This window comes from Condylura cristata, unplaced genomic scaffold (genome assembly GCF_000260355.1).
Source record: "Condylura cristata isolate star-nosed mole 26May11 unplaced genomic scaffold, ConCri1.0 scaffold00009, whole genome shotgun sequence".
NCBI classification, from domain to species: domain Eukaryota; kingdom Metazoa; phylum Chordata; class Mammalia; order Eulipotyphla; family Talpidae; genus Condylura; species Condylura cristata.
In genome coordinates, this window is record NW_004567110.1 from 47,637,659 (window position 1) to 47,651,090 (window position 13,432).

A 13,432-nucleotide genomic window follows, 5' to 3' on the forward strand; every position below is an offset into this window, starting at 1 on the left:
TGCAAAGGAAACTAACAGGAAAAAATTTCATTTTAATTGTGCAGATTCAGAAACTTCTCAGAAGTGTCATGTAGAAATGATTATGATATTAATAGATTCTGCCCACTCCTCTGCTCCTCCATCTACACCTCAATATCATTTATAATTAATGAACAGCTTCAGGATGCCAAGTGGTTCCTCCTGCCAGGCACCACTCAGTGTCTTCTGCAACTCTGGCTGGAGTTCTTAATTCCTCATCAAAGACTTAAGAGCATAAGAAAACAGGGCTGAAGTATCTGGAAACCTTCACTTTGATGGTAAATAAGGTCTTTCATAAACTCTGAATGTGTTGGGTCCCTCCCCACTTCCTCTATTGAAACTTTAGTCTCTGTTTGCCAGGAAAAGGAAAGTAACAACCAAGTGATGGACAGGATCCAGTTTTTTCCTGAAATACTAATGAGGTTGAAGCATCCAATAAAAAGGAGATGAGAAAAAGAAGGTAGAGTGAAGAGACTGTTTTATAAACTAGCTCAGTCGTTAAATGTATTTCAGGCTCATGAACTTGGTGAAGTTAGCATCTAGGACCATACAATTCAAAACACAAGTGCACAGGTTTTCTTTGGTCATGTCCTGAGAAGGAGGTTTACCAGGCAGGGTGAAGGGGACTCCTGAACTAAAACACAAATATCTGAGCCTCCCTCTGTGCTAGAGAGCTCCCCTCAACATATTTCAGGTAAATGTCACTTTAATCTCCCTGCCAATTCAATAATAGTATTTGCCCAAGTAAAGAAACTGATTAAATATAAGCACTAAAAAACAAAAAACAAACACTGCTAGATTTCAAAGCTTTCTTGTTAAATAGAGAATTTATGAGTTAAACTGCTCTTTATTTACAAGTAGAATTGATTCTAACCTTTTCTTTCTTTTCTTTATTATTTTGGCCTATGGTAACTGTAGATTATACTAGCATAAACTATTATAGACACAATAAAACTGTATTAATACAGCATAAGAGTGTTTAACAAATAATTCTAACAATAGCTACTAATTTAGGTTATACTTTATGCTTAAATCCTAAATTACTTCCACTTAATTTTGGTGGCTACCTGGTCATAACAAACGCAAGCTAAGCTGTAGCAAGTAATTAATTACATCATCTGATACAAGGATTTTATGTTTATTGCCTGAAAGAACAAAATACTATGTACTTTAGTTTTATAAAGTCATAAGCCATACCTCATTTCTAAAAGTCTTTCTGTATTTCTCAGAAATACAGAAATATACTTTAATTTTAGAGACAATGCTTATGGCATAGCAAACTAAATCAATGTGTTTGTGAGTATTTTAGCAAGAATGAAACTCTTAAAGAAGTAGTTGTTGCTACACAAGCCTCATTAAATACAACTCATCTCATCATCATATAACATGTCATCCAGTTTCTTATGAGCAACACTTACCCTGTAACCTTCCCATTAAATTAAGCCACTTTTATCTACCATTAGTCTCAAAAGATTACCATCCTTGTAATGCACCATCTGCCTGCATCTTTCCTACCTCTTTGTTAAAAATCCTCCCCAAAGGGCCTCCCTAGTGGCAGAATGGGTTAAGTCTCAGCACATTCAAGCTATCCCCATCCACTGTGGCATAAATTGAATCTTCTGCCACTGAACTGACCCACATGGTGCCACAGACCTCTCCTGTAGCGTCCACTGCTCCCATCGGCAGTGTATTTCAATCTGCCTGTTCTTTTCCCCACTGTCTCTATTGTATCCTCTCACTTACGGCCTATACTCCAGTTCTTATATGGATAAGTAAATAAATCTTTAAAAACAAAACAGTCCTCCCCAACCTCACATACTTCAAGCTATGTCCCATTTCCCTCTGCCCATAAAATTGCTGAAGAATTCTACTTGGTGTTTTTGGTGTGCAGAATGACCTTCTAAAGATGCCCATGTTCTAATCCCCAGTACTGAGAATACCTTGCTTTATGTAACAAGTGATATTCATATGCAGGTGCAATTAAACTAAGGGCCTGAGATAGAGAGAATTTTCTGGATTATCAAAGCAGACCCAAAAATTACCTACATCCTTAAGATCAAAGAATATTTTACTAATGATCACAAAGGGAGGTGTGACTAAGGAAAAATGATCAATTACAATACTGTTGAAATGGAGGTGGGAACCACAAGCTTATGCAAACACAAGAAGCTGAAAAAGCAAAGAAACACTCTTCCCTGCTGGTTTCAAAAGGAACACAGCCCTGTTGAATGTTGATTTTTAGCACAATAAACCCATATTATGTCCTCTATATAAATGTGCATATGTGTAGAAATGCATGTGTGTATATATATATGTATGTACAAAAGTAATATTGGCTCACAACACTGTATATGATTCAGAAACATGGGCTTCCAACTCTTCAGGTGTTTATTACTACACCACACCACTAAGGTACCCACAGTCCTCCACCTTAATCAACTGTGTCCTTCTACCCTTTCCTCTCAACTCTTCCCCTCTCCTTCTGGTAACTACAGTTCTATACTTTATAGTCAGATTTTTGAGTTTTTAGGGTTTGGTGTTAGTTCTAACTCTTTTGCTTATCTATATTTAATATGCCATATTTCTAATCCACCAAACTATAAGAAATTTGTGTTGTTAACTCATTAGGCTTACGGAAATCTGTTACTACAGCAATTAAAAAAAAAAAATGAGGCCCTCCCTGGTGACACAGAGGGTGCCTGGTGGCACAGCACTAAGAAGCTAAAGCCACTTCAGCATGAGTTTGATCCCGGACCCCAGAGGTGACCCACATGGCGTGGCAGACCTCTCCTGATCCACCTGCTGTTCCCCTCAGCAATCTACTTTGTCAATCAAACTGTTCTGCTCCCCACTCTGTCTCTGGTGAATCCTCTCATCAACCCTGCACCTCTGGCCTGTACCCCAGCTCTGTATGCACAAATAAATAAATCTTTAAAAAGTAAATACATTCCCTTGCTTCTTCCCAGCCTTTTTACAAATTCCAGTGATATGGCTCACTCCCATTACCACAGTGACACTAATCTTATAAAGGTAACCAATGTCTTTATGTTTCTAACTCCAGTGGATGCTTTTCATTTCTTCTCTTAGCTGCCATTTCTGTGGCACTTGACAGAGTTGGCTATTGCTTGTCCTAGGGAAGCACTCTTTGTCTGTTGTGATAGTTCAATACTAACTTTCCTTTGTTCCACTTCCTTTTCCTGGCTGAGTCCTTTTTCTTGGCCCGTTTCTAAAGGTTGGCGATTATAAGTTTGCACCTTGATGGCCTTCTTCTTACTCATTCTCTCTAAGTCAGTATTTTGAAAGATCTTTTGCATACTCATAACAACCACATTATTTTTCTATCTCATTTCTCCCAGATTCCAGAAACTCATTGCCAACCACCAGTTTCCCATTGCTTCTTGGTGATAACATAAAAATCCAAAATAAACATGCCTAAATTGAAAATTGTTATTTCTATGACCAAACTCTTCTATTTTATGCTCTAACTCAATAAAATTACCAGCCACTTGGCCCTCCCTGGTGGCGCAGCGGGTTAAAACACTGCACTAAGAAGCTTAAGCCACTTCGGCTTGAGTTTGATCCCCGCCTGCCCTGCAGTAGACCACATGGCATGGCAGACCTTTCCTGACCCACCTGCTGCTCCCCTCAGCAGTGCACTTCGTCGATCTGCCTGTTCTTCTCCCCACTCTGTTCCTGGTGAATCCTCTCACCCTCCACATCTCTGCCCTGTACCCCAGTTCTGTATAAATAAATAAATCTTAAAAAAAAAATTACCAGCCATTGTCTGAAGTTCATTCTTTAAAAAAAAAAAAAAAAGATTATTTTATTTATGTATATATACCAGAGCTGGGATGTAAGCCAGAGGTGTAAGAGTGAGAAGATTCACCAGAGGCAGACTGGTGAGCAGAACAGGCAGATTGACTAAAATACACTGCTGAGGAGAACAGTGGTGAAACAGAAGAGGTCTGCTGCAGCATGTGGATTAACTCCATGACTGAGGGTGGAGCTCCTGCTGCAGTGGGTGAAGATAGCTTGATATTGCTGAGATAACCACTTGCACCACCAAGGAGGCCTGGAAATTCATTCTCGCCTCCTCTGTCTTGTCCACCTACATTTTACTGAAATTCCATTTCTAAAATATTCAGTTTGACCTACTTCTCTTAGTCACAATATCACTCACATAGTTTCATCCACTCTGCTATTTCATCTGTAATACTGTGTCAGTTTTTATCTAAGTTTTCTTGACTCCTTAATTAACATTCTTTAATATTTTTCCAGGGTTGTTATTATAATATATAAACTGCTTGTCCTGGCCTGGTTTCTTTAGAAGGCAAAGACAACAGCTACTATGAAGATAGTGTATACATGGAAATATGATACTAAAGATCTTAGGGAGGAATAAGGTAAAGGAAGAATGAAACCAAGAAGAAGAAAAACCAATACAGAATGTATAATAGAGTTGACCACCACCTCTATGGAAAACTGGATGTCTCCATCTACAGGACCTTCTGAGAAGGTCTATGATGTCATCTCAGGACTTTACACCTGGGGGGTAGAGGGAAGCATTTATTCACAACGTTCCATTTCCGACTGGTCAAGGATTGCCCCATAAGTCATTGATTTTTTCTTGAACTTCCAAGTTGCCCATGCGTAAATGCCTAAAACTTCACAGATAAGAGTTGAATCAGGAAGTAAGAAGGGTGAGGCACTCTTAGATTGTTCCTGTATATGGCTGGTCTGAACAGTTGAAGAACTGTTTCCATGATCATCAAGAATAAAAGCAAAGGTCAAGAGAAATTTTCCTGAAATATAAGAGGGGTCTGATCCTGCTTTAAACTTTTTGAATAAAAGTAAATGTCTTTATGAGCCAACTTCTTTAGCTTCCTGCCATGCCACCTCCCACTTTTTAAACTGTACCCAAAGCACATTAGAATACTTTCAGAATTTTTATAATGCCAATTCTGATGGTGCAATCCCATCTCCATTTATAGCTCTGATTTTCTTATCATAATTGCCAGACCAATTGGTGGAATTCTTTACCAAACCACAATGTTGTGAAGGAAAAGTCCGTATCACCAGTGTGGTCCAGAACCTTGCCAAATCTGATATGCAATTGTAGTCAAATAAATATTTCCTGATTGAATAAATGAATAAATGCATGCATGAATGAATGAAATGTACAGAAGCTCCGTTGTCACCCATAGCTTAATCATTCGATCTCTAAGCAAAGATTAATGTGATTGGCCTATTTGTTTCTCCATCAGCACTTACTTCAATGTAAAAACCTACACAGATACACTTTTATTTTCTCAGCGAAAAAATGTTCAATGTATAAAAGACACTCACTAAGCCTTCCCTGGTGGAACAGTGGGTTGGAGCACCACACTAAGAAGCTGGCAGTAGCTGCATCAGTGAGCTTGGTCTGGCCGGGAGGTGATCCACATGGTGTGGCAGACCTCTCCTGACTGGCCCATTGCTCCCCTCAGCACTGTACTTCATGGCTCTATCTGCCAGTTCTGTTGGCCACTCTGTCTCTGGTGAATTTTCTCACAGCCCCTCTGGCCTGTATCCCAGTTCTGTATGCATAAATAAATAAATATTTGGAAAAAATAAAATTATTGCTGTTGGTAAGATGGGCATTTTAACAATGTCAATACTTCCAATTCATGAGCAAGAATTATCTTTCCATTTTTTTGTGTCTTTTCATATTTCTTTACCATTACCTTATAATTCTTTAAAATTCATTTTGATGAATCATTATGGGTAAAATTATTTTCTATATTTTCCTGGCTTTTTTTGTTTGAGCACAAGAACAAAACAATAATTTTATATTGATTTTGAACTTTGCTACTTTATTCTTCTCTTGTTTAATTGCTCTAGTTAAGAATGCCAATTCTCTGGCACATCTTAAAACAACTAGCAACAACAAATGTTGGTGAGGATGTGGAGAAAAAGGAACTCTCCTGCACTGCTGTTGGGAATGCAAACTAGTACAACCACTATGGAAAACTGTTTGGAGGTTCCTCAAACTGCTAAACATGGAGCTTCCATATGACCCAGGAATCCTACTCCTAGACACAAAAACACTGATTCAAAAATATACCTGCACCCCCATATTTATTGCTGCTTTATTTACAATTGAAAAAACATGGAAACAACCTAAATGTCCAAAAGTGGATGAATGGATTAAAAAGATGCGGTACATATATACAATGGTACATATATACAATATATACAATTTATTTATCAGCAACAATAAATAAATAAATAAATAAACACATGCCTTTTGCAGCAACATGGATGGAGCCAGGAAAGATCATGCTTAGTATAAGCCAGAAAGAAAAGGGAAAATACCAGATGGTTTCACTCATAGCAGGAATATAACAGACCAGGTGAGAAAATAATAATAATAATGAACAGCTATATACCAGAGACATTTTATGGGGGTGGGGTGGGGAGTGGAATCAAAAACAGTGGGAGGAGGGGAATGCATTGGACTATGGTGATGGCACATGGGTGATTTGGTGATAGAAAGCCCAAGGGGATTACAAGTGAGATGGAAAAATGCACAAAATGATGTAAAAATAAACATATTATTCATTTAAAAAAAAAGCTAAATGCAGCTTTAAAAAAAAAAAAAAAAGAATGCCAACTCTCGACCCTCCCTGGTGGCGCTGCAGGTGAAAGCACAGCACTTCTGGCTAGCCACAGCAGCTTCAGTGCGTGGCAGACCTCTCCTGACCCGCCCACTGCTCCTCTCAGCAGTGTACTACATCAATCTGCCTGTTCTGCTCCCCACTTTGTCTCTAGTGAATCCTCTCATTGCCCCTGCACCTCTGGCCTGTACCCTAGTTCTGTATGCATAAATATATATTTTTTTAAATCTTAAAAAAAAAAAGTTCCAACTATGGTGGTGGCACAGGGGTGATTTGGTGATGGGAAACCCGCAGGGATTACAATCGAGATGGAAAAAAAAATGTGCAAAATGATGTAAAAATAAACTTTGTAATAAAAAAAAAAGTTCCAATTCTCATTCAGTAGTATGTTGTTTTGTCTCCATATATATGAGGTTTTTCCACCTTGTTTTGTGCTTGATTTTTATTTTAACAATGTAATCAAAGAAGATATTTTATATGATTTTAAACTTCATGTATTTGTTGGCATTTGTTTTGTGACCCAACATGTTATCTATCCTGAACACTGTGTTTCAACACAGACTCTCATGTCCTTTGTTAACATAACAACTTTATTTCTCCTTTCTCAAATAATATGCATTTGCTAGGCATTCCAGGACAATGTAGACTAGGAATGATGATAGCCCATATCTGAGCCTTAGCCTTGATATTAGTGAAAAAGTGAAAAAGAATTCAATATATCACCATTAAATACAATAACCAGTATAGATTTTTCACATATTCTTATTGTCAAGTTGATAGTGGTTTTGATAATTACGATTTTAGTTCTTATATTGACAACTTGTATATAAATAACATTCTTAAACTATTCTTTTTTAGTTTCAGGAAATGTAGGCAATGCCTCTTGACAATTTATTATATGAAAATAACAATTATGCTCCTTTTTTTCTCACATTCACCTCATCCACATTTTACCTATTGTGTAGTATATTTAGTGTTGGATTATCAGGGTTGGAAATATTTGTCTTATGTGCTTCATTTTAAGATATATTTATTTATGCATATAGTGCTGGGGTACAGGCCAGAGGTGCAGGAACGGTGAAAGGGTTCACCAGAGACGGAGTGGGGAGCACAACAGGCAGATTGACAAAGTACACTGCTGAGGGGAGCAGTGAGAGAGACAGGAGAATTCTACTGAACCATGTGGGTCACCTCCCTCTCGGGAGATTGAATTCATGCCACTGCAGCTAGCTGCGTAGTGCTGTGCTTTAACACGTTGTGCCACCAGGAAGGGTCCTATCTTATGTTTTATAAACACATATAAGTCACTCATGTTCCCTTTTAGGCTTAAAATCAGTGAATAGATTACATATTTTTGTGACACATAATGTCCAATGCAGAAATAAAAAGTATAACAAAATTGCATTTCATTATTTCTGGGTCCAAAGTCATAACCCATTGATACACAAGGGATCACTTCTAGGATAAATGGTTTCTATTTCATAACACACCATCAATTCCCTAAAGGCTTGCATGACATCTCTTGATTTTCTTCATATTTGAACCATGACTTTATTATAGTCTGTTTGTTAGTTTATGAGTTTGTTTTCTATTTTTTCTGGCAAGCTTATTTTATTTTATTTTATTTTATTTTTGTGGAAAGAAGAAATATATCCCTTCTCCAGAAAGTCACTAACATTATCTAACCCCTAGGCACTATCTGTTGTTTTGTTTTGTTTCTGCGCTAGTCTTCATTCTGTATATTTGGGACCCTCTAATTTAATTTATTTAGGATGTGATCAAAAATTATCTTCTGGGGATTGTTTTTCCAAGGCCTCAATGTGAGTTCCACCATCTCTATTATCCATTATCTTTTCTGTTTGTATATTAATTTTCTAGTATTGCTGTAGCAAAGTACTACTAGCTCATAATTCTGGAAACTAGAAGACCAAGATCAAGGTGTTGGTAAGGTTGGTACAATGTAGGATGGTAATAAAGATCGATTCAGGGCACTCTCCCATCTTCTGGTATACTCAGGCATTTTTAAACAAGATTTTATCTATCTATATCTCTGTCTATCTATCTATCTCTCTATCTATTTATTTATGCATAGAAGAACTGAGGTGTAAGCCAGAGTTGATGGAGGTTGGGGCAATGAGAGTATTCACCAAAGACATAATAATACTCAGACATTTCTTAGCTTGTAAATGATGTTTTACCTTTTCTTCACATTTTCTTCCCTTTACTAGTGTGTTTCTTTGTGTCCAAAGTTCCCCTTTAAAGGATATAGTTATACTGGATTAGTGGCTACTCAAATGACCTCAACTTAACTTGATCCCCTTCAAAGGCCTTATTTCCATATAAGGTCATACTCTTAGGAACTGAGGGCTAGAACTCCATGTCTTTTGAGGGGTGACACTTCACGTCTATATTCATTTTGCTGGATTACGTCTCAAATAATTTCCTTAGTAAGCATCTATGGGTTGAAATCTCTGAGTCTTGGTATGCTTAAAATATAGTAATTTTAAAATCATGCCTAATTGTAAGAATGCAATGTTCAGAATTATTGTCCAATAAAATTTTGATTACAGTACTTATTTTTCTCCATTTCTGCTGGTAGTAAGAAGTCAATGCTAGTTTGAGAGCTTGTTTGGAGGTTCTAGCAGGGAAGCGCAGCTACTCCTCCTATACCCTTGACCAAAAGAACCGCCGAAAAGAACCATCAGTCTCCACTGGGGAAGGCGTTCCTTTTCCACCCTGCACGCAGTTTCGGGAAGGACACACATGGAGCTGTGAGGGAGGAAAGTGATACCTGTCTAGCCAGCCAGGTCAACCAAGTCAACCCTGCTGATCAATGGATGACAGATGTCACAGCCGTCCCTCCTGGTGGTGCAACATGTTAAAGCACAGCATCATAAGGCTAGCCTCAATAGCTTCAGCATGAGTTCCATCCTGGCCAGGGGAGTTAGCCACATATTGCAGCTGACCTCTCCTGTCTCCCTGGCTGCTTCCCTCAGCAGTGTACTTCCTCAGCTTGCCTGTTCTGCTCCCCACTTTGTCTCTGGTGAATCCTCTCACTGCCCCTGCACCTCTGGTTTGTACATAAATAAATAGATCTTAAAAAAAAAAAAAAAGTCAATGCTAGTTTGAATCTCTACCCCTGCAGAGCACTTGTTTTATCTACCTGGAAGTTTTTAAGAATCTATTATTTTATCTGTATCCTGACAAGATTTCAATTTTACAAAAATTAACACAATGTAAGAAAATTTTAAAGTAATAATAAAAAGAAATGAAGCTTTCAATGAGAAAATGAGAACAAACAGATAACATCTATTTATCTGTGAGCAATCCAACTGCCAAAATGGGAGAATTTTACCTTAGGATGCTGACACATAAAAGTTCTAATTTTTTCTGTGCATGTATTTGCATCTTATTAGTGAAAATTTTTTTTAGGTGTTTCCAAACTGTTTCTCTTGGTTTGAGAATCATGCTTGGTTTCTACATTTGATGAGTAGAAAACACAAGAAAGAGAAACAAAGACATGACAGAAAAAGGCACTAAGTTGCTGTGGAAAGACTTCCCAATCCACTATTTTCACTCTTGTCACCTTTGCAACCCCCACCCCCCACAACTCTCCCGAACTTCATCTTTCTCCTATTACTCTGCTCTATGCTGCATTTCCTCTTTAGCTTGTCAAAAAACTTCCATCCTCTTTTATATCTTCCAAAAATTTGCTGAAATCTTTTTCTTACTCATATTTCTCTTTCACTGTGGTTGATTTTTATTTTAACAATGTAATCAATGTGACCAAAATGTTATCCATACTGAAGACTTTTGTTGCTGTTATTGTCCAAGGTTTCAACACAATCATGTCCTTTGTTAACAAAACAACTTTATTTCTCCTTTCTCAAATTATATGCCTATTTTTTTTCCTTTTCTTCTCTTATTGCATTTGCTAGGCATTCCAGTACAATGTAGACTAGGAATGATGATAGCACATATCTGAGCCTCATGCTTTCTTTTCTCATCACCTATGAAGTGTATATGGGGAAGGCAGTTTGAAGAGATTAAGGAAAAATACACATTTTCAGACCACTATCAGAAAACATCTTTACCTAGAAGTTTCCAATTCCAGCTGCTGAAGAAAATTTGAGTAAGGGGTTTATAATATCCAAAAAAGAAAGCCAGAGGTGGACATGTGCACATACACTTGAATCAGTGTATACACACAAATGTGGTATATCAGAATGTCAGTTCTAAAGAAAAAGTTATGAAAAATATCATATAGTTGGTAGAGGAATCTACATGATAAATTTTAACAGCTAATACTGAATGATGAGTAATGGAACTACCATTATTTTCACTGTCTAGCCAGTCTCACTATATATTGAGGGTAGATAATCTCCCTTAAGGAAATCTCACCCCTTATGAGCACATCACTTAGAAATTTGACAATTCTACTGCTCCCATTAAGAGATACCTTTATTCTTAGCTGACCTTGTAAATTGCCACTACCACAGAATATGATGAAAGTAATGATGTACAAGTTTTTGAGAATAAGACTAAAAACAAAAACAAACAAAAAACTTGTGATTCCCCTCTTGCTTTCTTGAAAATTTGAGCCCACCATGGTAAGCAAAGGGTAGATAAAGGAAAGCTGAGGCACCCTAAGTAATAGCCAACATCGGTTGTCAGCTGTGTGAGTGATACCAGCAGGGCATCTCTAGTTCTACTTGAGCTGTCATATGACTGCAGTCTCATGAATGACCCCAGGCAAGACCAGAAGAGAAAACAGTCACATGGTTGACTCAGAAAATTAAGACAAATAATAAATCACTGATGTTTTAAAAAACTAAGCTTTGGAGTTTTTCCCCCAAGCACTGGATTGCTCAAACATATAACAGAAATCACTGTGACTAAAGGAATTCTATGCACTGATTATTTTAGGGCTGATTATTTGCTTAACTTTGAACTACTTGTTATAGCAAGAAATTATTATGACTGTTTTGAGTCAAACCAGGTACTAGAACTGAGAATGAATTAAATTGCACCTGTGGGGAGGGACAGAAATGGAGAGGTCCCTGTCCAAATCATTAATCATGCTCTACATCTCTTCAGTCTGACATTGTCACTATGGAAACTGCTGCCCCTCTTTATCACCTGAAATGATACCTCTCACTCTGCTATCGTTGTTATCACTACTGCAATCTCATTGCTGCCCACATTAGGAAGTTACTCCACATGTCTGTGACCATGCCTCTAAAAGTGGGCAGCAACAACTGCTGAAATGCTGGACTACTTTCTAATCTAATCTGAGTTGAGAACAGTGTGTGAGATAAGGCCTGCAGCCAAGAAAAATGCTGTGTATCTAAAAGTAATGTTTATTGTATGTTAGGGGAGAAATTCAGAGGAAGAGAGTTAAAGGGATGGAAGGTGAAGGAAGGGAAGAGCAAAACTGATGAAAAAATTTATTTAGAAGGCAGTGGCTATGGGATCATGGGACCCAGAGCACAGAAGGAGGCAATGGCAGATAACAAATACACTTTCTATCGTAACAGGAAAAACAGTAAGCATAGATGTGCTAGGGAACTTGCTCATGTTTGGGCAAGAGGGACATTTCTTCTAATAGCAACTTTACTTATAAAGTAAGATGTGAATTTTTCTGTTGTGTTGTAGTTGTAGTGTCAGAGAAAGAAGAAAATAGAAGACCCAGAGATTAGAAATCATGGCTCCACAGAGAATCAAGACTGGATAATATTTTTTTCTAAAGAAATACTGTGCTGATACCCAGAACATGAGCCTTGCAAATGCAAACAGAACAATTAAAATGCTATTCCCTGTCATATTGCTCTATGTCACCTAGTCTCTCTCTCTCTTCAAGATTCAAACATGAATTACTTTTCTAAGTGCTCGAAGTCCTGTGAAAAGTGGACAGGCATATGAGTAATTCTCAAGGTTTTCACCTGAAAAGTTTACATTTCTGCTTACTGAATCAGTAGTCCTAATTCGGAATGTTTCACTTCAAACTTAACCCTTGAATTTATCTGTTCCTCTTTGCTGAAATTAGTACAGTCACTCAATCAAACTGATCTTTTGGAAGCACCGTTCATTTATTGTTATTGCATAAATTGCATAATATCTGTATGTCTTAGTCCATATGGGCTGCTATAACAAAGTACAATAGATGGGGGCTTATAAACAGCAGAGATTATTTTCCACAACTCTGGAGTCCAAAATCACGGCGCCCACGTAGTAAGGGTCAGGTGAACATGCCTTTGAGGTTGCAGATTATCATCTTTTATTCTGAAAAGAGAAAGAGAGTTTTCCAGAGTCCTTTTCATAAATACTATTATCTGAATTAATGAGGTGTACACTCTCATGACTTAATTAACTCCTCAACCCCTCCGCCCAATACTATCACATAAGGAAGTTGGAATTTCTACATGGGAATTTGAGGGAAACACAATCATTTAGTCCATAACAATGCCCTCTCTACTATGTATTTTCAAATCTATTTTTTTTAAAAGATCTTTTTTATTTACCTATGCATGTAAGAACTGGGGTACAGGCCAGAAGTGTCAGGGTGGTGGCGAGAGGATTCACCAGATACAGAATGGGGAGTAGAACAGGCAGATTGACTGAAATACACTACAGAGGATAGCAGTGGGTAAGACAGAAGAGGTCTGCTGTGCCATGTGGGTCATCTCCCTGCTAAGAGATTGAACTCACGCTGCAGTGACTGTTGATAGCTTCATAGTACTGAGACTTGCACCACCAGG